Raw genomic sequence first — 25,638 nt, 5'->3', positions numbered from 1 at the left:
GTATATATATATATAGGCCATCTATTCTGCTAATATTAGCAGAATTGCTAACACTTTCCAACTGCATGTTGAATAGTAGTGCACTTCATCCCTATGAAAACGAGTACTCCGAATGTCACCAGAAAAAACTGCATGTGTTAGTTCGACACCGTTTTGGCTCCAGTTTTTAAACTGTTTGTCGAAACAAGGCATATAATATACCATTGAATTGCTATGGAAAATTTCCAACTTATTCACGTTCAACACGTTTCGAGATTCCTCGTGGTTTAAGAGCACTTTTGACAATGGTTGGCTCATAACGGACTGCAGGGAGCATATTTTCGCGATTTTTTTAAATCATTCGTCGGAATGAAGCAAACGATATGGCGTTGGAAATATAGTGTCGAGCCGCATCTTTTTTATGTAGATTACTATCTCTAATTACTTATGGTTTGAGTAATTTGGGATTTACTAAAAAATGGAGTTTGTTTGTCAAATTTTTGATTTTTTTCTGTACGTTTTTGTTGCAGTTTTTAAAGCGTTCGTCGGAACAAGGAGTATGATACGGTGTTGAAAAGATGTGGAACATACACAACTTTCATATGTAGGCCATTTGTTGAGATTCCTCGCGGTTTTAAATAAATTTTGAAAATGGTGTGGCTACCTACAAGTTGCAGGAAGCGTATTTTTGTAAATTTTTCCAAACCGCTTGTCAGAATGATGCAAATGATACGGCGTTAGAAAGATATCGACAAGGCGCATCGTTTTCATGTACAACACTCTCTCTAATTCCTTACGGTTTAAGAGCAATATTGAAATTACCAAAATGCGGATACTCTGTTTTTTCGCGGCACCCAAATCAACGCGTGAACCGCATCGGATAGAAGAGCGCACTACTTTTTGACGGGAAACCGCACTACATTGGACGGGAAAGTGCACTACATGTTTTTTTCTTCTGTCGGACGTGACTTTTTAAGGTGAGTAAGCGGATTGCAATTCACATCGAAGGTAAGTGAACCTCAACACTATCGAGAAGTGGACCACATCACTTTTTTTTCATCGCCGTAATAATATTTCTGCACTTCACAGTTCTTAGGAGTAAATGAACCTCAACATTATTGAAAGTGAACCTCAACACAACCAAAACTGAACTGCATGAGCTTTTGTTTTGTTTAGGGAGTGAACCACATCTTACAAGAAACAAGTTGTTTTGGTTGTTTTTATTTTCTGTTTACCAAGTGAAATACACAAAAGTTGTATAGCAAACGGGAATGTTTACCCACATTCTCTTTCCCTGCACTCCAGACAAGTGGATCACCGAGACGCTCCTCTCCTTGACAGCCTCCCTGCCTTGGCAAAACAGAACCCTCAGTCAGCCAAAAGAGCTCACATCACATATGCGTGTAGGGTCATCCAATATCCACCGTACGTGCAGGCCACCCGGTTCAGCGGCACAAATGTCTGAATACAAATGCCTCGTACTCCGCCATGGAGCAACCCTGCAGGTCCCACCTTGCCGCCGTTGACCCCAAAAAATAGGAAGTCAATTACAGGCAATCGGATTGGAACTCTAGCAAGTTTGCGGCTCCAAGGGCACAAAGCCAAAACAAACTTAAAGGCAATTGGCGTGGAGCAATATGAGCAGTCCTTACCAATCCCAAGGCGGCGGCCGCGGTGGGACGCGGAAAGCAATACAGTCGTGGGGCATGGAGGTGACGCCGGGGGGATGGGGGCCGCATGTGGGAGTGGAGGTCGAGGTGGAGGCACAAGGGGAGCTCCATGCCGGAGGCGCTGGTAGGTGGCCCAATGGGAGGAAGTGGGGGTGATGCTGCTAGCAATGGGCTGCCGGAGCGAGGCCGCCATTCGTAATGGTGTTGCCGTCCCCTTGATCCAGTGCGTCGTCAGCTTTGGCCTCATCATTGAAGCTCTAGATCGACGCACCCGGACCCATCCTCTGCCTTCGGCGCCCGCCTCCCCTCTACTCCTCCGCGGAAACACGTTTTCTTATTATTTTTTCCTTACGCTAAAGGCACGGTCGTGCCTATGGCAAATGGGAAAAGGATGCATTTTATTTTGTTTCTTCCGTGAGTGGAATTGTTGCCGCCGCCGCGCCCACTTGAGAGGGTTTAGGGTTTAGCGTTTAGGGACATGCGGTGGAACTTCCAACGCGCCCACACGCCCGCTCGATCGCCAAATTCCTAGATTTCACGTCACGTAGACATTGTTCCTAGCAGTATTCCACTCCACTCACGTATCCTCTCCACATTCCCCCTCCACATTCGCATTGGAGAGTAGGGAGTAGTTCCACAACGAAGGAGGGAGATTCCTCGGTGAAGCAGGGGTGATTCCGCGACGGAGTAGAGGGGAGGCGGGCGCCGAAGTTTCGTTGGGACTCGTGGCCATCGCCGGAGCTCACGCAGCCCGCCCATCCTTGCCGGAGACTGCATCACCTAGAGGTAGCATGCTAGATTCATGCTACTCTGCTCCCCCTCCTCCCATTTTCTCGATTTCAAATCCATGGAGATTCTAGTGTGTTGTAGGGAGCTCGCGTGATCCCCGTTGGAGTCGCCACCATGTAGTTAGGCCACCATTAGTACGCATCTTGGCCGCGACAGTGGAAGTCTTGCCGACAAGGAGTTGCCTATTCCGCATGATGCATTCTCTATTTTCAAAGATTATATGCCTTCAAATGCAGATTGGAGTGATTTTGTCAAAGTTCATGCTTGACGATTTTGTTCATTTGATGGTCTTGTAGGCAGTGGTTTCTTGTTTTAGGTGTTCTTTTTGCTGGAAATCCAAGGTGAGAGCGTCGCAAGAACCCTAGATCTAGGTTGCCATGTTTTCAGGTTTGTTGGAACGTGTAAGATTGTTCTATGCATTTCGTGTAGGTCAATGGAAGTTGATTGTTTTCTGATACTCACCCATTTGCCATGTTGATCTATGCAAACACGGCAACTTGAATCTCATGGCTTGCCTACAATTTGCCGCACTATTTTGTTAGGAGGTGGAAACTCTCTCGCTAACACAAACTATGAGTTGCCATGTATTTGTAGTGATTCTGGGCAACTGCCCAAGATATTATTTGCCACGTATTTGAAGTGATTCTGGGCAACTTCCTCGTGCGCTTGTAAGCAGATGGGAGCTCTCTCTTTACCCCAAGATATTATTTGCCCTGGCTTTTTGTATTATTTCGGGGGAAACTACCTAGTGTGCTTAGAAGCATATGGAAAATCCCATTTTATCCCAATATATTATTTCCCTTGTCTCGCCAGTGTTACCAAGCAAATTCCTAGTGTATTTTAGTTAGCATGTGGAAACTCCCTCTTTACCCAAGACAATATTTTTCTTGTCTTTTGCAGTGTTGCACGACAATTTATAGTGTATTTAGTTATTAGATGGCAAATTGCTCTCCATGTCACCAAACACTGTATGTTTCCAAGTTTTTTGGTATCGCCACATGGCAGATGCCTTCTCCTTAATTTCCATCTTGCTAGCATGGCAACTATATCTGTGTAACAAATTACTAGTTTTTCATGCTGCTTCAGTTAGGAGATGGAAGCTTCCTACTTGCATACAACCCATCTTTTCTGTCTTTCTTGTGCGGGGCTCCATGATAATTGCCCTTTTTGTGCTATTGTGTGAAATTAGTAGCAACCATGGCAATTTTTGTGTGAACCCCAGTTGTATTATTTGCAATCAGACATTGTGTGATCATGGCAATTTTGTTTGTCTAATCTATCAATATTACAATATGCGTTTATATTATGCTTAGTTATTATATGGTAATTTATAGTTTTATCGTGCCATTCATACGTCATGGGTCGTACCAAACTAAGTCTTGCTTGAGTAGGAAAACACATTGAAATTTCTAGTAAACATAGATGTTTTTCCTTGTCGTTGATGTTATCAGTTGCCTTCCTACATGTATTAGCATCCACTGCACATTTTATCGTGTTTTCATTTATACTCACATGTTCTTGTTTTTTTTATAATAGTATCATGGTTCGCGACCACCAGCAAGATTAGGATGATGACTTCATGGAGCCGCTGCCACGGAATTATGCGGCTAGTCCTGGGAATGACGGAGACGAGGTTCTTTTTTTTTCCTATTCATTGCGTTATCGAGATTTCATTCATTTTAGTGGTATTGAACATGCGAGAATGACCATGTTTCAGTTTTGTAGAAGAAGAAACATGCACACAATAGGGCTTCGCAAGAATGGGTGACTCTATTAATCAAGTGTTTTAGTGATGATCAGAAGAAGGTTGTTGGTGAGATGGGGATGCAGGCACCGATGGATGTCCTCTGCCCAAATTTAGTGAAACCTGTTTGTGATTGTCTTGGGAGATCTATGACCCATGAGGCCAGGGAATTTGTCATTTCGGGATGTGGAAGACTGCCCTTGGATGAGGAGTCCATTTTATGCATCTTGGGTGTCCCCCATGGCAAACTCAGAGTTCCTTATGAGGTGAACAATGAGATTGAGGAAGCATTGTTCACCCGGTTGTTTCTTGGCCAGGCATCCATCCATAACAAGGTCGTTCTTGCAACTTCGTCGGAGGGCATGAAAACACACGGCGAGGTATTTAAGATGAAGCTCCTAATGTACTTGATCTCGTGTGTCTTTGCGCCTACCACGTTGCTATGCCCAAGGAATAGATGCTTCCCTATCCTGGTGAATGTTCTTCATCTATTCTTTTTCTCCATCTTCTCTTTTGAAGTAATGTATTAGCATGTTCCTATCAGTTGAAGTTTTTTAACTATAGACATGTGGCGGTTTTTAAGCTCGTGTAGGCCATTCTAAAGGATGTAAAAACATGAATTGTTGCAAATTCATTGCTGACTTTCTGTCCGAGGCATTTGCAAACAAGACATACCATAAGGGATGCCGCCTACACCTAATGGTAAATATTTATTCTCGAATGCTTCAACATGGTGCATTCATTCCCTATTGACAATACAAAGAACCCAATGTGGTTAGTCTAGGGGATCAAAGATTGAAAATGTAGTTCATCGAGACGCCTTTTAGGAGTACACTAAGTGGCAACTCGATTTGATCATAGATGACAATTATAATTGTTTAGAAGTGGCAACTTCAGTTGTTTACAAATGACAACACCAGTTGATCATACATGGCAACTGTAGTTGATTCAGCATCGCAACGACATACTATGTGGAAGCTAGTGGAGTTGATTCCACATGGAAAGTATAATTGTTCATACATGGCGTCTCTAGTTGATGCTACATGGCAACTACGCTTAAATCAGACATGATATATACTTGTTGTCCAGCGTCCGGTTTGGTTTGTTATTTCACTGCCCATCTGTGTGATTTAAATGGTGATACATGGCAAACATCTCACCATGTACACGACAAATCTTTGTATATACACTATTGTGGGAAGGTATAAACATGACACATCAATTAGAGACCCTTCGAGCAAACTATGTGTGATCGAGCCATCACAAACGATATAGTTATAGCTCTGTCGCCAATAAATAAAACTATGTGCAATGACTAGTCCAGCATACACGTTTGAGATGAGACTAGCGTGTGTGGTGTAGGGCATACATTTGGTGCTTATGAACTATTTGCGATTAGATAACACAAATGGTTTGCAAATACACATATGTGCGGAGTACAACATAAAGTTCAGTCGGACAAACTGTTTGACGTTGATTCAACTAGGACACAAACGATTTAACATAACAAGCTGTGTGTGATACCCGACAATTAGTTCATTCATTATATTTGTCTAGGAAGACCAATAAAAATCGAAATGATTTATCCGGACAAGTTCTGTGTGTTGTGGACAGATGATTGCTGCCAAACGATTGTCAGCGATTGATGGAATCTTTATCGACGCTACATTGGGCATTGTCGTTTGCCTGAATATCGTAGATGTTTTATTTTTATGACCCATCTGCATGTGCATCACACCGTCCTCCTCTCCGACATCTTGTTACTGTGTTGTCGGTCAATGATTCTAGTGCACGCTTGGGCACCGCTTTTGGCTACATGTTGGCTCGATCAGCCCGTTCCCACACACAAGTACGCAGGTTCCCACACACGAAACTATGTTACAGCTCTAGCTTCCTGCCCGGCTAGATGAAATCCCTAAATCATAATGCTTGTTGGCCTACCATATAAACCCTCATGGCCAGCGACTGCACATTGCCTTCATCCCCTCCCTCCCTGTAGCTTATCCAGTTTACTTCTTACCCAATCGCCAATGGCACCGATCATTCATCATCACTCAGCCACTACGCCAGAGGATAACTCTAGTTGGGGGGCTTCACCACATCGGCGCGGCAGTCCTATTAAGCAACTAGTGCATGGGCATCCCTGGTGGGTGTGGGAACGCCACCCACTACACGATCCACCACCGTTACCCGAAGGCACCTGCTGCCGATTGATACTTGTGATCTGCGTTGGGTTTTCCGTGAAGAGGAACGGGTTATCGCAGCATAATGCGGTTAAGTATTTCCCCTAGTTATGAATTTATGGAACCAATAGGAATGTCAACCACAACCGTCTTCAGCGGCTGCACACAAAAGAACAAATAACTTGCACCCAACGTCGGCAAGAGGGTTGTAAATCCTCTTGTTCTTGCTAGTTGCAAGCGGGTGAGGTGTGCAGATAATAGCACATAGCAAGATAAAATAAAATAAAGTAAATGGTTACAAGGTATTTAAGGTTTTATCAGTATGTTGTGAATAGAGCCCGGGGCCATAGTTTTCCCTGATGGCACCCCTCATGAAAAATAGCATACGGTGGGTAAACAAATTACTATTCAACAATTGGCAGAAAGCGGATAGTTATGCGATAGTCACACACTAATGATGTGTATATAGGCAACACGTCCATAAATGAACAGGCCGACTCCTGCCTACACTTATTACTATTAGTCAACTCATCGACAGTTATCCAGCATCCATCTAGAGTATTAAGTAAAACAGAGTAATGCATGGAGAACAATGACGTGATGTAGACAAAGTACACTCGAGCAATATAAATAAACCACATTGTTTTATCCTTAGTAGCAGCAACACGAAGATGCATCTGGTCCCCTTCTATCACTAGGATATAGAAATTCGCCAGGTTGAACCTACTACAACACCCCTCTCTCACCGAAGAACTATCAATTGAATTGGCCAAACTATTTCAATAGATTGGAGAGAATTACGAAGCTATCATAATCATGCACATAAGAATCATATAAGTATTCAAATGAGACTCAAATATTTATCATGAATAATCTGGACATCACCCAGAATTAATCGGATCCCTACAGATGCACCACACAAAAGGAATTACATCATGTGGATCAAAGCGAAGATGTGATAATCATTGTATCGAAGATAAATAGAGAGAGAGATTTCCATCTATGTACTGGACATGGACTCATTGGTCAGCGGTAAACTACTCATAGATCATTGTAAGGGAAGCAAGGTTGATGAAGATGCCCTCCGTGATCGACCACCCCTCGGACAAGGTATCGAAACGGGCTCCAGATGGCCTCCGATCGGAACAGAGACTTCCGGTGGTGTAAAAACTGTTTAGGGACTCCTTCTGGTGTTTTTAGGGTAAAAGAGAATTTAGGATCTAGCGAACAGTGTGGGGACGGCCACGAGGGAGGCACAAGCCATCAGGGCGCCCCCGAGGCCGAGCCGTGTTGGCTGTGGGCCCCTATGTGGCCTCCAGACTTCTTTTGATACTCCTCGGTCTTACTTTGGTCCAGAAAAAATCACCAAAAAGTTTCAGGTCAATTGGGCTTCGCTTGGTATGGAAAACCTGAAAACTGAAAAATATGCAGAAAACAACAACAGGCATATAGGACCAAATGGGAAGACTGTGTGCCATTCGCCGAGTTCTCTTACAACAACAACTATCAGTCCAGTCTCCAAATGGCCCCATTCGAAGTGCTATACGGACGTAAGTGTCGTGCTCCGCTCAACTGGTTTGAAACTTGTGTAGGATTCATTTTCGGGCCAGACGTTCTTCGTGAAGCTGAAGACAAGGTGCAACTTGTCAGGGAGTACCTAAAGGCTGCCAAGTCGCGACAGAAGAGCTATGCGGATTCCCACCGCACAGAAGTGGAGTTCAACCCTGGAGACCAGGTGTACCTCCATGTCACACCTATCAAGGGGACTAAGAGTTTCCACGTCCAGGGGAAACTTGATCCAAGATTCATTGGACCTTTCATGATCATGGCAAGGCGTGCAGAAGTTGCTTACCAGTTGGAGCTACCTCCGGAACTTTCGGGTGTGCACAACATCTTCCACGTGTCACAACTTCGGAAGTGCCTTCAAGCGCCGAGCCGTCCAGATATTTAGAAGGACATCGACCACCAAGCCATTGACCTTCAGCCAAACCTCACTTATCGCGAGAGACCGATCCACATCCTGGACGAAGCCGAGCGTTGTACCAGAAGCCGCACCATCAAGTACTTCAAAGTTCAATGGAGCAACCACACCGGAGGAGAAGCAACATGGGAGTGTGAACACTACCTTAGATCTGAATTTCCGTACCTTTTTAGCACCTAGCTTAGGAATCCCGGGGGCGAGATTCTTGTAAGGGGGATAGGTGTATCACAACGTGTTTTCACTTTGCCTCAACTATAGTCTTTCAAATTTGGAGTTTATTAGAACTTTTTAAGAAAATGCTATGAGTGCCATGTTTGTCATTGATTGTGTGTATGCTTGACTATGTGGATCTAAAAAATAATTTTTATAACATAATATTTCCATAAAAATCGTTTTTCTCTTTTTTCTTAATTCAAAACCTTGCTTTGGGATTTGCACTACAAGCCCCTGATTTCAAGGGGTGCCTTCAACCAAAGATTGTATTCTGATTTTAGCACAAGTATAACAATCCAAAATCATAAAATAATTATTTTATAGAACATTTTTCTATTTTATTTGCATGTCCTTTTCTAAGGCCAGAAATTATATTTCTCAGTGCAAAATTATTTTTCTGCCTTAGTAAAATCTGAGAAAATTCTGAAATACTGAGAGGACATCTATTTTCCATACATAAGATTTTAAAACCCTATTTGTGTTCAAAATATTTGATCAAACCTTTGAAAATCTATCGTGTGTGTTTTGACCTTTTGAAATACTTCCAAAGGAAATATTCTCCAGAAATTCCCAGAAAATTATAGCATGATTCCCAAGCTATATTTGGTGATCATGCCAAGTTTCACCCCATTCCAAGGTGGTTGGGTTCACCAAATAATCCTAAAACCTTTCCTGACCATAACCAAATTGAAGCAACTCTATATAGTAAAGTTTGTCCAAATGTCTTAGAACTTTGCAAGAGTGCTCAATACCCCAAATGAGGAGACCGTGCCAAGAATTGGATTTGTGGGGATTAATTTGCTCACATTCTCCTTTAATAAGGCACAATTGTACATTTGGGGGTGTTTTCAAGTTTACACCGTTAAACTTGTCCAATGGAGCTCAAATTTGGTAGAGCATCCTACTTTTGCCTAAAACACAATCCTGTTAAATTTCAGCATCATTGGTGAAGGTTAGCTACCCCAAACCCATATCAAACACCTTCGACCAGATTGGAAAAACAACATCTAGCACTCTCTACACCCACTCCCTTCTCATTAAACTCCTAGCACAGGCTGCCAGCACCACTCCTCAACTGCAGACGAGTGGCCACTCTTTGGTTCCAAGTATGTAAGCAAAAAAACCTAGTTTAACCTCTGATTCAAAGCTAGAAGAACCTCTTTAAGCCTCTCCCTTTGACCAGCAATGCTTCTTTCGGTTTCTAGCAGCCGAGGGGCATACAAGCCAACCCTCAGAGAAGGCAGACAGGGCCAAAGCACGCCAGAGCGCGCCAGCATGCTGTGGCACGCCAAAGCTGCGCTCTGGGTGCGCTACAGGGCGCACCCGAGGCAAAGGAGGCCATCCCTGGCCGGTTCTCACCTCCCCTCGATGTCTTTCGATGTCCCCAACAACCACCCGACTCAGGGAAGCCTCAGGGCCCCCTTCTTCCCCTCTCTATTGACTCAGGCGACGCATGCCCGCGTGCTCCCGATTCGGTCAGTAGAGCGCGGCCCAGCAGCACGCGCGCGTAGAGGCCCCACTCCCTCTTTTGGAGTCTCTGGAGTCTCAAACCACGTCCGTGAAACTATGGTTTCGGTCCCGAGCTCCCTCTCCCTCTCCTGCAGCCATGGTGAAACCACCGGCCCTCCCCCGCTCGGTGCACCATTGCTACCCTATAAATAGGCCCTCCCCCTACACTCCAGCACCTCACCCCTCTCCTCCAGACCTCAATCGAGCCCCTAGCCACTCCACTTGAGCAAGGAGACCTCCGGTACTCGAGATCGACCGAGGCGCCGCCGCTTCGGAGCTTTGTCGTTCTCGGGCTATAGGCCAGCTCTCGCGCTCCTCTCACCTCCTCCGTGACCGTAGAGAGCTCAAGAAGCTTCTCCACCTCTTCCCCGAGCTTTTCCCTGGACGTAGCACCCATCTCCACCACCAACCGAAACATCTCCGCCGTGGCCTCGTCGTTGCCGGTGACTCAGGTCCTCCGTGTCGGTCCTTCGACCCCCATAAGGTACGAAGTGATGCCATGATGCCATTTTTGCAATCACATGGCGACGAGGGCCTCGAAGCCGTTGCCGGCGTGCTTCCCCTCCCCTCCGTCCACAGGTGGAAGACGACCCCGTCAGGCATGCCCCACCTGTCGGTAGCCTCTATCACCCATCTCTTCCCTCTCTGCCGCTGACAGCAGGTGCCCGCGCGTCAGGTTTAAACCTGATGGCGCGCGTGCCTTGTCTGGCGGCTTGGCTAGCTCGCCGGTTAGCGAGTTGGAATGGCCCACCTACTGGCTGAGCGAGGCCATGGGCTGAGCCCTTTTCTTTATTCTTAAAACTGAGTTTTGAAATGATTTTTATAGGAGTAAATAATTTGTTAAATCAAATATTTTCCAGCATAAGTTCTCTAAAAATGTGTAGAATTTATTATTGTTGTTGTGCAAAAACATTTGTGAAGACTTTTATGCACAACTTCAATTAAATACCTAGTTTGAGTATTTTTAGCTTCTTTCAATAACTTTAAAATTATCTTTTTACTTCAATAAAAGAAACAAACATTTTTAAAACAAAAGATAGGATTTCTCAAATTAAGTTAACATTTTTAAAAGTGAGTTTGTGCTTTGTTTTTTAGTGTGCTTCTTCTTATTATTATTATTACGACGATAGATCATGGGTTTGACAAAGGACTTGGACCCGAAGACCTCGAAGACCCCGGATACCTAGCTGATCCAGGCAAGTAGCCCTTTGACCATGTGTGAGAACATATTTTATGCATGACATGTTGATACTTTATTCCGATGCATATACTTAAGATTAATCGGTCCACCCCTGCATGGTGTTTCCGATAGCTCCTCTGGAGCACTTGCATTAAGCATGACCCTATCATCTATGAGGGTCACATTGATAAAATGTTGACAAGTAGATAGTAGTGCTACACATAGCATGAGCATATGCATGATGATGGTAACATGGAGTTGATATCGAAGGTTTTACGAAAGCCCCGTTGGGTGCCACTAATGCCTGAGGGTGATGATGTTGAGTTTGCTGACCACTTGAGAAAGGTGGTGTACCAGAAATGTTTTTGTATGAGTGGTTTCAAAAATGGGGTTAGATTTATGATGTGTCGATCGTACCAACCTTACATCTACGACCACGATACCCCTTTATGGGACGGGGCTTTGTTGATTACTTTGGTCGGTGCTAGCAAAGAGCCCACATTACTAGTGGCGGGAGTGATATGGTGAGTCTCGTGACGGGGTCATACCAGGTAGGTCGGCTATGCCATTTTTACTTGTTCTGGTAACACCGTTGGTCCCCACATGGATGATACGGTCTAGAGTTGGTCCTCGTAAGACGTACATTATGTGGGCTGGGTACCAACCAAGTGGACTCTTTGTCTAGTGTCGTCAGGGGAAAGGCAATGATCGGGTACTTACCTCGGGTATGTTATATACCACGAGTCGTGGATGACATGAAAGTTTCCCGGATCTCGTGGGTACAACGTACAACCCCTGTAGAGTGTAAGACTATTCGAATAGCCGTGTCCAGATTCAAGGACAGTTGGGTAATCCTGCCTGAACTACGTCTAGTCATTTCCGCATAAACCAAGTGTGTCTGTGTGGGTTAAGGTGTTATCTGAATAAGATGATATGACTAGTCTGGAGACTTGGAAGAAGGGTGAACCTGAGGTGTTCAGCCCTCAGAAGATATATTGATATCTGTAACCTGTTCGTATGATTACCATCTAGCTTATGATGCATACCCGTACAAGTAATTGACCATACCCATGTTTCGACTAAAACTTGCTTTCCGCAAAGGCTGCAGATTACCTTATTATCGTAACAACTGCGTTATCCATATCATGGCTGTTTTCGAGTACATTCAAAGTACTCATTGGCTTGCCACTAGTTATTTTATTGACCAGACATGGAGGAACGAGATTACGAAGAAGAATTCATCATCGGAGACGAATATGCGCACTAGGATGCTTCCCAGTCAGAATGCCTGTTGCTTAAGGCTGATGGCATGGGTTCCCGTTTACTACCGAGTATCCCCCTAGTAGTTGTGATGGTGTGATTGGCATTCTAGGCCCTATCTACGCAAAACTTGACCATGATGGTCCTTTATTGTACCAGACATTAAATTCGGATGTAAGACTCTTATTATTCAGTATCTATGTGTTCAGTGAGCATTGATCTCCGGGATCACTGTACACGTGCATTCGGCGATCTCAACGCGTAAGTCGGGTCCCGAGAGAGCTGCTATCAGAGCCATCGTGACTGTAGGAAGGCTTAGGTAGCATGGACGATAGCCGAGACGAACGACACAATCAACCCTTACACTTGAGATTTTCTACACCCTACTACCTTTTCATACCACCCACAAATTTCTAATCCTTTCCTAGAAACCTTGTAGATGGTCGTCGTACCTGAGACGCTTCTGGAGACTAGCTTTCCCCTACTCTTGGGAGATAGCTTGGAGCAGTGTCAAGTACGCCACATGCCCATTTTTCTCTACCAGAAGCACTAGGTCAATGCCAACACAAAGGAATATCACGTGGACGTGATTGTGAAGGCAAATGACTCCCCAGCTAGTTCGTTCTTTGAAGGACCACATATGGAGAATCTGGTGTTGGCAGTGGAGACAGTAGCATGAGAGGCATCTCGTGCATCTCCGCGATATCCTTCCCGAGATGGCCAACGAGCCGACTACTCATCACCTGTCTTTTGTTAAGGACAAACTTGACGGGAGGTAGACACTCAACCCATCCCCGGAGGACGGAACACCACTCAGGTTTCATACCTACTACAGCCTCTCTGCCGACACTCTAGCTCACCTTCTGATCAAGGAATCCGTAATGCTCCTCCAAGAACTTCATCAAGTCAAAGACCTACTCCACCTAGAGAAGATGAAGACACGCAAGGTTAAGAAAGACGGAGTACCCGGAGGGAAGTCTGCCATCGCCTTCCGAGGAAGAATACCACCACGTAAGGCCACTCCTATACAGAGTCATCGCTTGACCGCAGAGGATTACACTGAGCTCCTCACGGCTTCATCAATGAAACATCGTCATGATGGACCTCTTCCTTCCCCCCACAACCTTGAAGGAAGAAGATAACAATACAATTGAGGATGGAGAGGAAGACCCTGAAGAACCTGTGTATGAGACCTAGCAATCCGTCATTTAGATGGATGGCTTAGGACGAGTTAGGAGTCCCTCATGCGAAGTCGAGTCCATGTAATGGTTCATATGAAACCATGAATGTTTGCGTGCTTCCTGTTTGTGTCTCGATGCAAGCCATGCTTTTGCCTTAGGCAACGTGTAAACGATTGCATCACCTATCTTAATTAATGTATTTGCATAGGGTTCTTCGACCCTTTTTGTTTGACACACTTGAACTATACCACAACCCCCTTATATAGGCACGTTAGCCCTTTATGATTTCCTCTCAACCACTTTGGCGTATTGACCTATTCGCTCCAAACAGGATGGTGATTTCTACTCGCACCAGTACCTTCGGCAACCACAACACTGACACTTCTAGCCAGCAGCCAGGAACCGGTGGTTATGCCCAAGCTGTAGATCACCCCGAGTAGCACCAATGCGACATTCCTCCGCCACCGCCTCCTCTGGAGAGCATGACTGTGGCTCAGTTCCTCCAAGCTCTCCGAGAGGAACGCCAAGCCAACAATGCCGCCATCCAGCAGATAGCTCAGGCCCTAGTGAACAACCCGCCCCAGGGCGAAAATGGAAATGGTCGCTCCACTCTGTCTGACTTCGTGAGGACTACGCCCCCAATATTCACTAAGACAACTGAGCCCCTGGATGCCGATGACTGGATCCCCACCATTGAGGACCTCTTCGCGCTGGTTAAGTGTATAGACAATCACAAGAAAGTCCTTTATGCTTCTCACTGTCTCGGAGGCACAGCTAGGGCTTGGTGGGACGGGTTCCAGATTATGCAAGGCGCGTAGGCTATCACTTGGACTGTCTTCAAAGATGGGTTATGCGCTGCTCAAATTCCCGTGGAATGATGACTATCGAGAAGTGGGAGTTCGATGCTCTGAAGCAACGGATCGGAACAGTGAAGGAATACCTGTAGAAGTTCAGCCTCTTGTCAAGGTATGCGCGAGAAGGTGTCAACACTAAAGCCGCTAAGGTTGAGCGCTTCATGGAAGGGCTTCAGCAGCCGCTGCAATATCATCTTGTTGTGTGTGACTGTCGGACCTTCTATGATCTGGTAAACAAAGATCTCATTCTGGAAGACAAGCGTCATGCAATGGATGATACTCGCAAGCGTAAGCTGATGGGCAATGGTGGTTCTAGCAACCAGAAGGCTCGTCCGTGGCAATCCGCCCCCGCAAGGCCTAACTATCAATAGCACAATACAAGACTCCTGCATTCCGCCCAAACTATCAGCCTCAATAACATGCTAACCCTAAGTGAGCAACCAATCCGCCCAACAACAGTGGGGGCAATCCCAACATTCCAGGGCAGGTCACCTGCTTTTGATGTGGTCAGACTGGACACTACTACAGGCAATGCCCCAACAAGAAGCTCGATGCACCGCACCCCAATGCACCATGTCAAGGACAAGGCCATGGAGCACCAAACAGGAACCAGGCTCCTTGCAATCAGCAGTACCACAGCAGGGTACGCGTGAATCACATCTCCGCGGAGGAAGCCTCGGAGGACCAGGACTACATTCCGGGTACGTTCCTCGTCAACTCCACCGCAGCAACAATATTGTTTGATTGCGGTGCTTCACATTCTTTTGTCACCCAGAAGTTTGCTGCAAAGAGTGGTTTGAAGCCTACGCTCCTTAATGGGAAAATGGCAGTACATACTCCGGGAGCAGTGCCAAGGACCAACCTAGGATGTAGAAGGGTTGGGATGAACATTAATGGGATAGACTTTGTAGCAGATCTGATCGTCCTTAAGTCGCAAGGCTTGGACGTGATCCTTGGCATGGATTGGTTGGCCAGGCACCAAAGCATATTGGACTGCGCCAAGAGGGCTATTACCATGACAAGTGACCAAGGGGTCAAAGTCAAATACGTCCCTAAGCCTACCTCCGCTCATGTCCCTCAGTTTAATTACCTTTCAGAAAAAGAGTTGGACCGAGTACCACTGGTATGTGAATACCTGAACGTCTTTCCTGATGATCTTCCTGGGATGCCTCATGACCAATATATCGAGTTCATCATTGACCTCATGCCCGGTTCAAGGACTATCTATAAGAAGTCCTATAAGATGGGATCCGAGGAGCTGGCAGAGTTGAAGAAGCAATTGGATGCGCAACTCAAGAAGGGATTCATCCGTCCAAGTGCATCACCTTGGGGATCACCTGTTCTATTCGTGTCCAAGAAGTATTGGACTATCAGGCTCTGCGTCGATTACCGTTCCCTCAACGAAGTCACAATAAAGAACAAGTATCCACTCCCCAAGATTGAAGATCTATTCGACGAGTTAAATGGTACCAAGGTATTCTCCAAGATCGATCTCAGATCTGGGTATTACCAACTGAAGATTCGGCCCGAGGACATACCTAATACTGCATTCGTGACTAGGTACGGTTTGTACGAGTGCACGGTCATGTCATTTGGGTTGACCAATGCCCCAGCATACTTCATGTACCTCATGAACAAAGTCTTTGTGGAATACCTGGATAAGTTTGTTGTCGTCTTCATCAATGACATATTAATCTTCTCAAAATTTGAAGAAGAACATGAGCAACGCTTGAGGCTGGTGTTGGAAAAACTTTGAGAGCACCAACTTTATGCCAAGTTTAGCAAATGTGAATTCTGGCTGCACGAAGTTGGATTCTTGAGTTATACCATGACGACTGATGGATTGGCAGTCGATACTTCCAAGATTACCATGATAACCAACTTGGAGTCACCAATCAACGTGAAGGAAGTTAGAAGCTTCCTCGGACTCATGGGATACTACCTCAAGTTCGTGGAAGGATTCTCCTGCATCCCCGACCAATGACCAAGCTCTTGAAGAAGGGTAAATGGTTCAAATAGACGTCGGAGTGCGAAGCAAGCTTCCAGGAACTGAAGAAGAGATTGACCACCGCCCCGGTACTGGCCACTCCAGATATCAACAAGGAGTTTGTGATATACTTAGATGCCTCAAGAATCGGGCTCGGTTGCATCCTGATGCAAGATAGCAGGGTCGTGGCTTATCTGTCATGGCAACTACGCCCACATTAAGAGAACTACGCCACTCATGACCTTGAGTTGGAAGGTGTAGTGCATGCCTTGAAGATGTGGCGACATTACCTTCTAGGGAAGCAATGTGAAATATACACCAACCACAAGAGTGTGAAGTATATTTTTAACCAAAGGGAGTTGAATATGAGGCAGCGAAGATGGTTGGAACTGATCAAAGACTACAACCTCAGCATTCAATACCACCCCGGTAAGGCCAAAGTGGTGGACGATGCCTTGAGCCGGAAGGATTGCACCTTGAATGATATGATCAAGGAAAGGCTACCCGCCCTATATGACGACCTGGAGAGCTTCGGGTTAGAGCTGGTTGAACAAGGATTCCTGGCTAAACTTGAAGTCAAACACACTCTGGCAGACGACATCAAAGAGGCCTAGATGGGACACGAGAGCATTGAAGGCATCAAGAAGAAGATCAACGAAGTCAAGGCCCCAGGATTCTCAATGGATGAGCAAGGATTTGTGTGGTTTGGGAAACGTTTATGCGTACGCAACAAGGCTGAACTCAAAAACTTAAACTTGCAAGAGGCCCACGACACACCCTACTCAATCCACCCTGGTGGGACAAAGATGTATCAAGACCTCAAGGAAAGATTCTGGTCGCATGGCAGGAAGCAGAAAATAGCTTCCTATATCGCCAAGTGCGACATATTCCAGTGGGTCGGCTGAATACCAGCAAATTGCTTGGCTGCTACAACCTCTCCAAGTGACCGAATGTAAGTGGGATAAAGTCGGTATGGACTTCGTCACCAATGTACCTAGATCCAGCTGAGGCCATGAATCCATATGGGTGATTGTCGATCACCTGACCAAGGTCTCACACTTCATTCCTGTCAGCACTCCATATGGTGGTGACAAGCTGGCTAGGCTCTATGCTGAGCGTATTGTGAGCCTTCATGGAGTTCCCAAGGAAATTGTGTTTGACCGAGGCACACAATTCACCTCAAGATTCTGGAAGAAGTTCCTAGAAGCTCTGGGAACCAAGATCTCTTTCAGCACTGCCTTCCACCCGTAGACGGTCAAACAGTTGGACCGAGTGAATCAGATACTTGAGGATATGCTCCGCGCTTGTGTCTTGGCACACGGGACCAAATGGGAAGACTGTCTGCCATTGGCTAAGTTCTCTTACAACAGCTAAGTCCAGATTCCAAATGGACCCATTCGAAGTGCTATACGGACGTAAGTGCCGCACTCCGCTCACCTGGTCCAAAACTGGTCAAGGATTGAATTTCGGCCCAGACATTCTTCGTGAAGCTGAAGACAAGGTGCAACTTGTCAGGGAGCACCTAAAGGCTGCCAAGTCCCGACAGAAGAGCTATGCGGATTCCCACCGCGCAGAAGTGGAGTTCAACCCCGGAGACCAGGTGTACCTCCGCGTCACACCTCTCAAGGTGACTATGTGTTTCCACGTCAAGGGGAAACTTGCTCCAAGATTCATTGGACCTTTCAAGATCACGAGAAGGCGTGGAGATGTTTCTTACCAGCTGGAAGTACCTCCGGAACTTTCGGGTGTGCACAACGTCTTCCACGTGTCACAACTTCGGAAGTGCCTTCAAGCGCTGAACCGTCTAGATCTGTATAAGGACATCGAACACCAAGACATTGACCTTCAGCCATACCTCACTTATCGCGAGAGACCAATCCACATCCTAGACGAAGCCGAGCGTTGTACCAGAACCCGCACCGTCAAGTACTTCAAAGTTCAGTGCAGCAACCACACCGGAGCAGATGCAACATGGGAGCGTGAAGACTACCTCCGATCCAAATTTTCTTACCTTTTAGCACCTAGCTTAGGAATCTCGGGGACGAGATTCTTGTAAGGGGGTAGGTGTGACACACCTTGTTTTCACTTTGCCTCAACTTTAGTGTTTCAAATTTGGAGTTTATTAAATCTTTTTAAGCAAATGCTATGAGTGCCATGATTGTCATTGATTGTGTGTACGCTTGAGTGTGTGGATATAAAAAAATAATTTCCATAACATAATATTTCCATAAAAATCCTTTTTCTCATTTTTGTTAATTAAAAACCTTGCTTTGGGATTTGCACTACAAGCCCGTGATTTCAAGGGGGTGACTTTAACCGAAGATTGTATTCTGATTTTAGCACTAATATAACTCTCTAGAATCATAAAATAATTATTTTATAAAATATTTTTCTATTTTATTTGCATGTCCTTTTCTGAGGCCAGAAATGATATTTCTGAGTTGAAAATTATTTTTGTGCCTTAGCAAAATCTGAGAAAATTTGGAAATACTCAGAGGACATATATGTTCCATACATAAGATTTTAAACCCCTATTTGTGTTCAAAATATTTGAGCAAACCTTTGAAAACCTATCCTGTCTGTTTTGACCTTTTGAAATATTTCCAAACGAAATATTCTCCATAAATTCCCAGAAACTTCTAGCAAGCTTCCCAAGCTATATTTGGTGATCATGCCAAGTTTTAACCCATTCCAAGGTGGTTTGGTTCACAAAATAATCCTAAACCCTTTCCTGTCGAGAACCAAATTGAAGGAACTATACATAGCAAAGTTTATCCAAATGGCCTAGAACTTTGCAAGAGTGCTCAATACCTCAAATGAGGAGACCGTGCCAAGAATTGGATTTGTGGGGATTAATTTGCTCACATTCTCCTTTAATAAGGCAAAACTGTCCATTTGGGGGTGTTTTCAAGTTTACAATGTCAAACTTATCCAATGGAGCTCAAATTTGGTAGAGCATCCTACTTTTGCCCAAAACACAATCCTATTAACTTTCAGCATCATTGGTGAAGGTTAGCTACCCCAAACCCATATCAAAAACCTTCGGCCAGATTGGAAAAACAACATCTAGCACTCTCTACACCCACTCCCTTCTCATTAAACTCCTAGCACAGGCTGCCAGCACCACTCCTCAACTGCAGACGAGTGGCCACTCTTTGGTTCCAAGTATGTAAGCAAAAAAACCTAGTTTAACCTCTGATTCAAAGCTAGAAGAACCTCTTTAAGCCTCTCCCTTTGACCAGCAATGCTTCTTTCGGTTTCTAGCAGCCGAGGGGCATACAAGCCAACCCTCAGAGAAGGCAGACAGGGCCAAAGCACGCCAGAGCGCGCCAGCATGCTGTGGCACGCCAAAGCTGCGCTCTGGGTGCGCTACAGGGCGCACCCGAGGCAAAGGAGGCCATCCCTGGCCGGTTCTCACCTCCCCTCGATGTGTTTCGACGTCCCCGACAACCACCCGTCTCAGGGCAGCCTCATGGCCCCCATCTTCCTCTCTCTACTAACTTAGGCGACGCGTGCCCAAGCGCGCTCGATTCGGTCAGTAGGGCGCGATGCTCGAGCGAGGCGCCGCCGCTTCGAAGCTGAGTCGATCTCGGGCTACATGCCAGCTCTCGCGCTCCTCTCACCTCCTCCGTGACTGTAGTGAGCTCAGGAAGCTTCTCCACCTTTTCCCCGAGCTTTTCCCTGCCCATAGCACCCATCTCCACCTCCACAAGAAACATCTCCGTCGCGGCCATGTCGTCGCCGGTGACTCAGGTCCTCCCCGTCGATTCTTCGACCCCCATCAGGTACGCGGTGATGCCATGGTGCCATTTCTACAATAACCTCGCCACGAGGGCGTTGGAGCCGCTGCTGGCATGCCTCCCGTCCCCTCTATCCAGAGGTGGAAGACAACCCTGACTCGCATGCCCCACCTATCAGCGGCCCGTCTCACCCCTCTCTCCCCTCTCTGTCGTTGACCGCACAGGCCCGCACGTCACGTTTAAACCTGATGACGTGCGCGCGCATAGGCTGGCGGCTTGGCTAGCTGGCAGATTGGCCAGTTGGGCCTCCTAGCTGCTGGCCGAGCCAGGACACGGGCTACGCCCTTTTATTTATTCTTTAAACCGAGTTTTTAAATGATTTTTACATGATTAAATAATTAGTTAAATTCAAATATTTTTTGACCATAATTTCTCTGAAAATGTGTAGAATTTATTAGTGTTGTTGTGCAAATTTTTGCCAAGACTTTTATGCACGGCTTTAATTAAATACCTAGTTTGAGTATTTTTAGCTTATGTTAAATAGACTTTAAAATTATCTTTTTACTTCAAAAATAGAAACAAACATTTTTAAAACTAAAGTTGGGATTTCTTAGATTAGGTTAACCTTTTTTAAAGTGAGTTTGTGCTTCGTTTTTGAGTATGCTTATTATTATTACTATTATTATTATTATTATTACAACGTTGGATCACGCGTTTGACGAAGGACTTGGACCCGAAGACCCCGGAAACCTAGCTGATCAAGGCAAGCAGCCCTTTGACCATGTGTGAGAAAATATTTTATGCATGACATGTTGATACTCTATTTTGATGCATATAGTTAAGATTAATCGATGCACCCCAGCATAAAATATTTTGATGCATGACATGTTGATACTCTATTTTGATGCATATAGTTAAGATTAATCGATGCACCCCAGCATGGTGTTTCTGATAGCTCCTTTGGAACACTTGCATTGAGCATGACCCTATCATCTATGAGGGTCACGTTGTTAAAATGTTGACAAGTAGACAGTAGTGCTACGCATAGGATGAGCATATGCATGATGATGGTAACACAGAGTTGATATCAAAGGTTTTACGAAAGCCCGTTTGGGTGCTAGTAATTCCCGAGGGTGATGATGTTGAGTTCGATGACCACTTCAGAAAGAAGTGGTGTACCAGAAATGTTTTGTGTGAGTGGTTTCAAAAACAGGATTAGATTTATGATGTGTCGACCGTCCCAACCTTAAATGTACGACCACGATACCCCTTTATGGGACGAGGTGTTGTTGACTACTTTGGTCAGTGTTAGCAAAGAGCCCACATTACTAGTGGCGGGAGTGATATGGTCACTCTCGTGACAGGGTCATACGAGGTAGGTGGACTATGCCATTTTGACGTGTTCCGGGCACACCATTGTTCCCTGCATGGATGATACGGTCTAGAGTTGGTGCTCATAAGATGTACATCATGTAGGATGGGTACCAATCGAGTGGACTCTTTGTCTAGTGTTGTCACGGGAAAGGCAATGATCGGGTACTTACCTGGGGTATGTTATATACCGCGAGTCGTGGATGACACGAAAGTTTCCCGGATCTCGTGGGTACATCGTACAACCTCTTCAAAGTGTAAAACTATTCGAATAGCCGTGTCCACGGTCAAGGACAGTTGGGTAATCCTGCTTAAACTACTTCCAGTCCTTTCCGCATAAACCAAGTGTGTGTGTCTGAGGGTTAAGGTGTTATCTGAATAAGATGATATGACAAGTACGGAGACTTGGAACAAGGGTGAACCTGAGGTGTTCAGCCCTCAACAGATATATTGATATCTGTAACCTGCTCTTATGATTACCATCTAGCTTATGATGCATACCCATACAAGGAATTGACCATACCCATGTTTTGATTAAAACTTGCTTTCAACAAAGGCTGCATATTACCTTATTATCATAACAACTCCATTATCCATATCATGGATGTTTGCGAGTACATTCAAAGTACTCATTGGCTTGCCACTGGTTATTTTATTGACCAGACATGGAGGAACCAGAGTATGGAGAATAATTCATCATCGGAGACGGACACGCGAGCTAGCACGCTTACCAGTCAGAATGTGTGTTGGTTAAGGATGATGGCATGGGTTCCCGTTTACTACCGAGTATTCTACTAGTAGTTATGATGGTGTGATTGGCCTTATAGGTCCTATCTATCTAAAACTTGACCATGATGGTCCTTTATTGTATCAGACGTTAAATTCGGATGTAAGACTCTTGTTATTTTGTATCTGTGTGTTTAGCGAACATTGATCTCTGGGATTACTGTACATGTGCATTCGGCAATCTCGATGCATAATTGGGGGTCCCCACAGTTTATGTGCAATAGAGCATGTCATGTCACGGTGTTTGGATGCACCGCGAGAGTTGCACCAAACCCCAAGGTCAGAACATGCGATGAGGTACCGAAGAGGCTAGCAAATATGAGGAGGTGAGATTGCATATGTCCATGGTGTCACATTACTCATGAAGAACTCATGTACTTACTGCAAATTTTTATTCATTTTATCACAAAATAAGTACTACTCGCATTCCCCGAGGGAGAGAGTTGGTAGGAATTAACCATCGCGTGACTCTGTGTCAAAACAACACTAGGATTTCAATGAGGAATAGAAATACCCACACATCATCACCATGCCCTTTTATATTTTTAGATGAACAAGATGTTTATCAACTCTTAATATCGATACCTCTCTGAATTAATAGAATGCACTAACACCTTTTCCATATCACCACATCAATATTAGTAACCCACAAGTTATCTATATGTGCTCCATGATCGTTTTAATTATCACTCATTGAATACCCATTAGTTTTTTATCTAGTCTTATGGCCCATGCAAATTACCGTCACTGGTTAGCTAACTCTCAAAAAAATATAAGTGAAGAACAAGCGGATAATATTTCTACAAAATATACATGCCACTGTGCTCAAAAAGATAGAAGAGAAGTACTAGAGCACCCGCTATGATCAAAAGATATAAGTGAGGCACATAGAGTATTCTAACAAATTGTGATGATGTGGTATCTCTCTCAAATAGGGGTGCCAGCAAATGACGAGTGTGGCAAACTGAAAGTAGAAGCAAAAAAGCAAACGAAACTCCAAGGAAAAAATCATATCATGTGATTAATAAAAATATATCTCCATCTGACATACCGATGTATTGAGACGAAAAGAGGGGATACCTTCTGGGGCATCCCCAAGCTTAGACGCTTGAGTCTTCCTAGAATATTACCTTGGGGTGACTTAGGAATCCCCAAGCTTAGGATTTTGCCGATACGTTAGTATAAGAAACATATAAAATACTTTCAGGTGCTCTTATTAGTTGATTCATGTTTTATTTTAACATAGGGTACTATGTTCTAACTTCTCCATGTCTTATACCCCCCAATACAATCCATAGCATCATCAAAACAAGCAAACTACACAAGCAAAAAACAAAATCTCACCGAAACAGAACAGTTTGTAGTAATATGTAATGAACCTATACTTCTGTAAATCCAAACATTCTGAAAAATTAGGAAGACCTGTGAAAATTGTATAGCAATACTGTGTAAAATATTCAGCTTAAATAGATGTTCCAGTAAAATCAGAGAAATTCTACACTGGACGTCAAAGTTTATGGTTTTACACCATATCAATTCTAATCATCGTGCAAATCATCCCAAAGGCTTTACTTGTCACTAAAACAGAATCATTAGAGAGGCAACAATAATGTTATCATAGATAAACATAACGTAAAAAAGCAAAACTAGAGATGACTATTGGGTTGCCTCCCAACAAGCGCTATTATTTTACGCCCCTATCTAGGCATATTGCATAGTATCAAGGGTGGGATCCTTTCATATCTTTAAAAATTATTTCTTCCAAAATTTCCTTAATAAATCACCCCTTTTCCAACCTGGTTGAAGCTCTCAAGTACTCAAAGGGGTTTATACAATCATTTCTAACATTACTATCATCTAAGGGTTCTTCATATAAAACATGGCTTTCATCACTAGTAGGTTCCCTAATAGTGTTTTCTTGCCAATCTTCACTAAACCCTTGATTAATTACTTTAGCAATCCATTCAAATTTATCAAATGTATGGAGAAACAAAGATTTTGTTAACTCTTCAAGAAGCACATTCCTCCTCATATTCATGTCAAATCCGTGATAGTCATTAGATTGCAACCTACACATAGCGTCTTTATTGTGGAGGATAGCTTGTATGGGAGGACATTCAGATTTTATTCCATAGAATATAAAAGTTCCTTTATTTCACGCAAAATATAGTCAAATTCATGCATAAGGATGGTGATGGCAAATTTCTTAATCTTGGAATCATGCCATCTAGGGAGTCCCAAGAATATCTTTTGAAGCATCGGATAGGGATGCATGATTTTCTTCCCATTTTCAATATAAGCATTGTAATAGCATCCAAATAACATTTTTTTCCTCAATTATAATTTTTTTAATGAGAGGGGAAGCTAACAAAAACTCAATAAATTCATGGATGACATGCTTTCCTATAATGTTCCCACTACCCACATGATAAATTTTAGAATTTAGAGTCGTGTGAGTGTTAGTGGTAGGGACTTGATCCATAGGAGGATCATGAGTGGAATCAACAAATTTTAGCCCCGTTTCATACAAGTCAATAGTGCTATCTTCACTAGTGTTTTCAACAATAACTATCTCAAATTCAGACATGGTAGCAACTTTCAAGCAAACTAGAGAGCGAAGATGCAATCAAGTGACAAGCTAAGCAAGCAAAGGTAAACATTTTTGTATTTTTATTTTTAATGAGACAAGATAAAAATAACAACAAATAAAAAGAGGAACAAGTGAATGAAAATTTATGTGGAGTTACTTGGTAGTTGGTGATGATATTCCCCGGCAACAACGTCAGAAATTCTTCCTGGTACTTGTGATATGCATTGGATTTTCCGTGAAGAGGAACGTGTTATTGCAACACAATGTGGATTAGTATTTCCTTGAGTTATGAAACAAAGGTCTATTGAACCAATAGGAATATAAACCACAACCGCCTTGAGCGGATGCACACGAAAGAACAAACAACTTACACCCAACGTGGGCAAGAGGGTTGTCAATCCTCTTGTTCTTGTTATTTGCAAGTGACTGAGGTGTGTCGATAATTCTAGATAACAACATAAAATAAAAACAAGTACATGGAAACAAGTTATTGAAGGTTTTGTCAATATGCTATGAATATACCCGGGGTGCGTAGCATTCCCTAATGGCATCTTTCATGAAAAATAGCATACGACGGGTGAACAAATTACTGTTGGGCAATTGACAGAAAAGCGGATAGTT

The sequence above is a fragment of the Hordeum vulgare genome, chromosome 6H (assembly GCF_904849725.1).
Source record: "Hordeum vulgare subsp. vulgare chromosome 6H, MorexV3_pseudomolecules_assembly, whole genome shotgun sequence".
In the NCBI taxonomy this organism is placed as follows: Eukaryota; Viridiplantae; Streptophyta; class Magnoliopsida; order Poales; family Poaceae; genus Hordeum; species Hordeum vulgare.
This window is presented reverse-complemented; position numbering follows the sequence as displayed.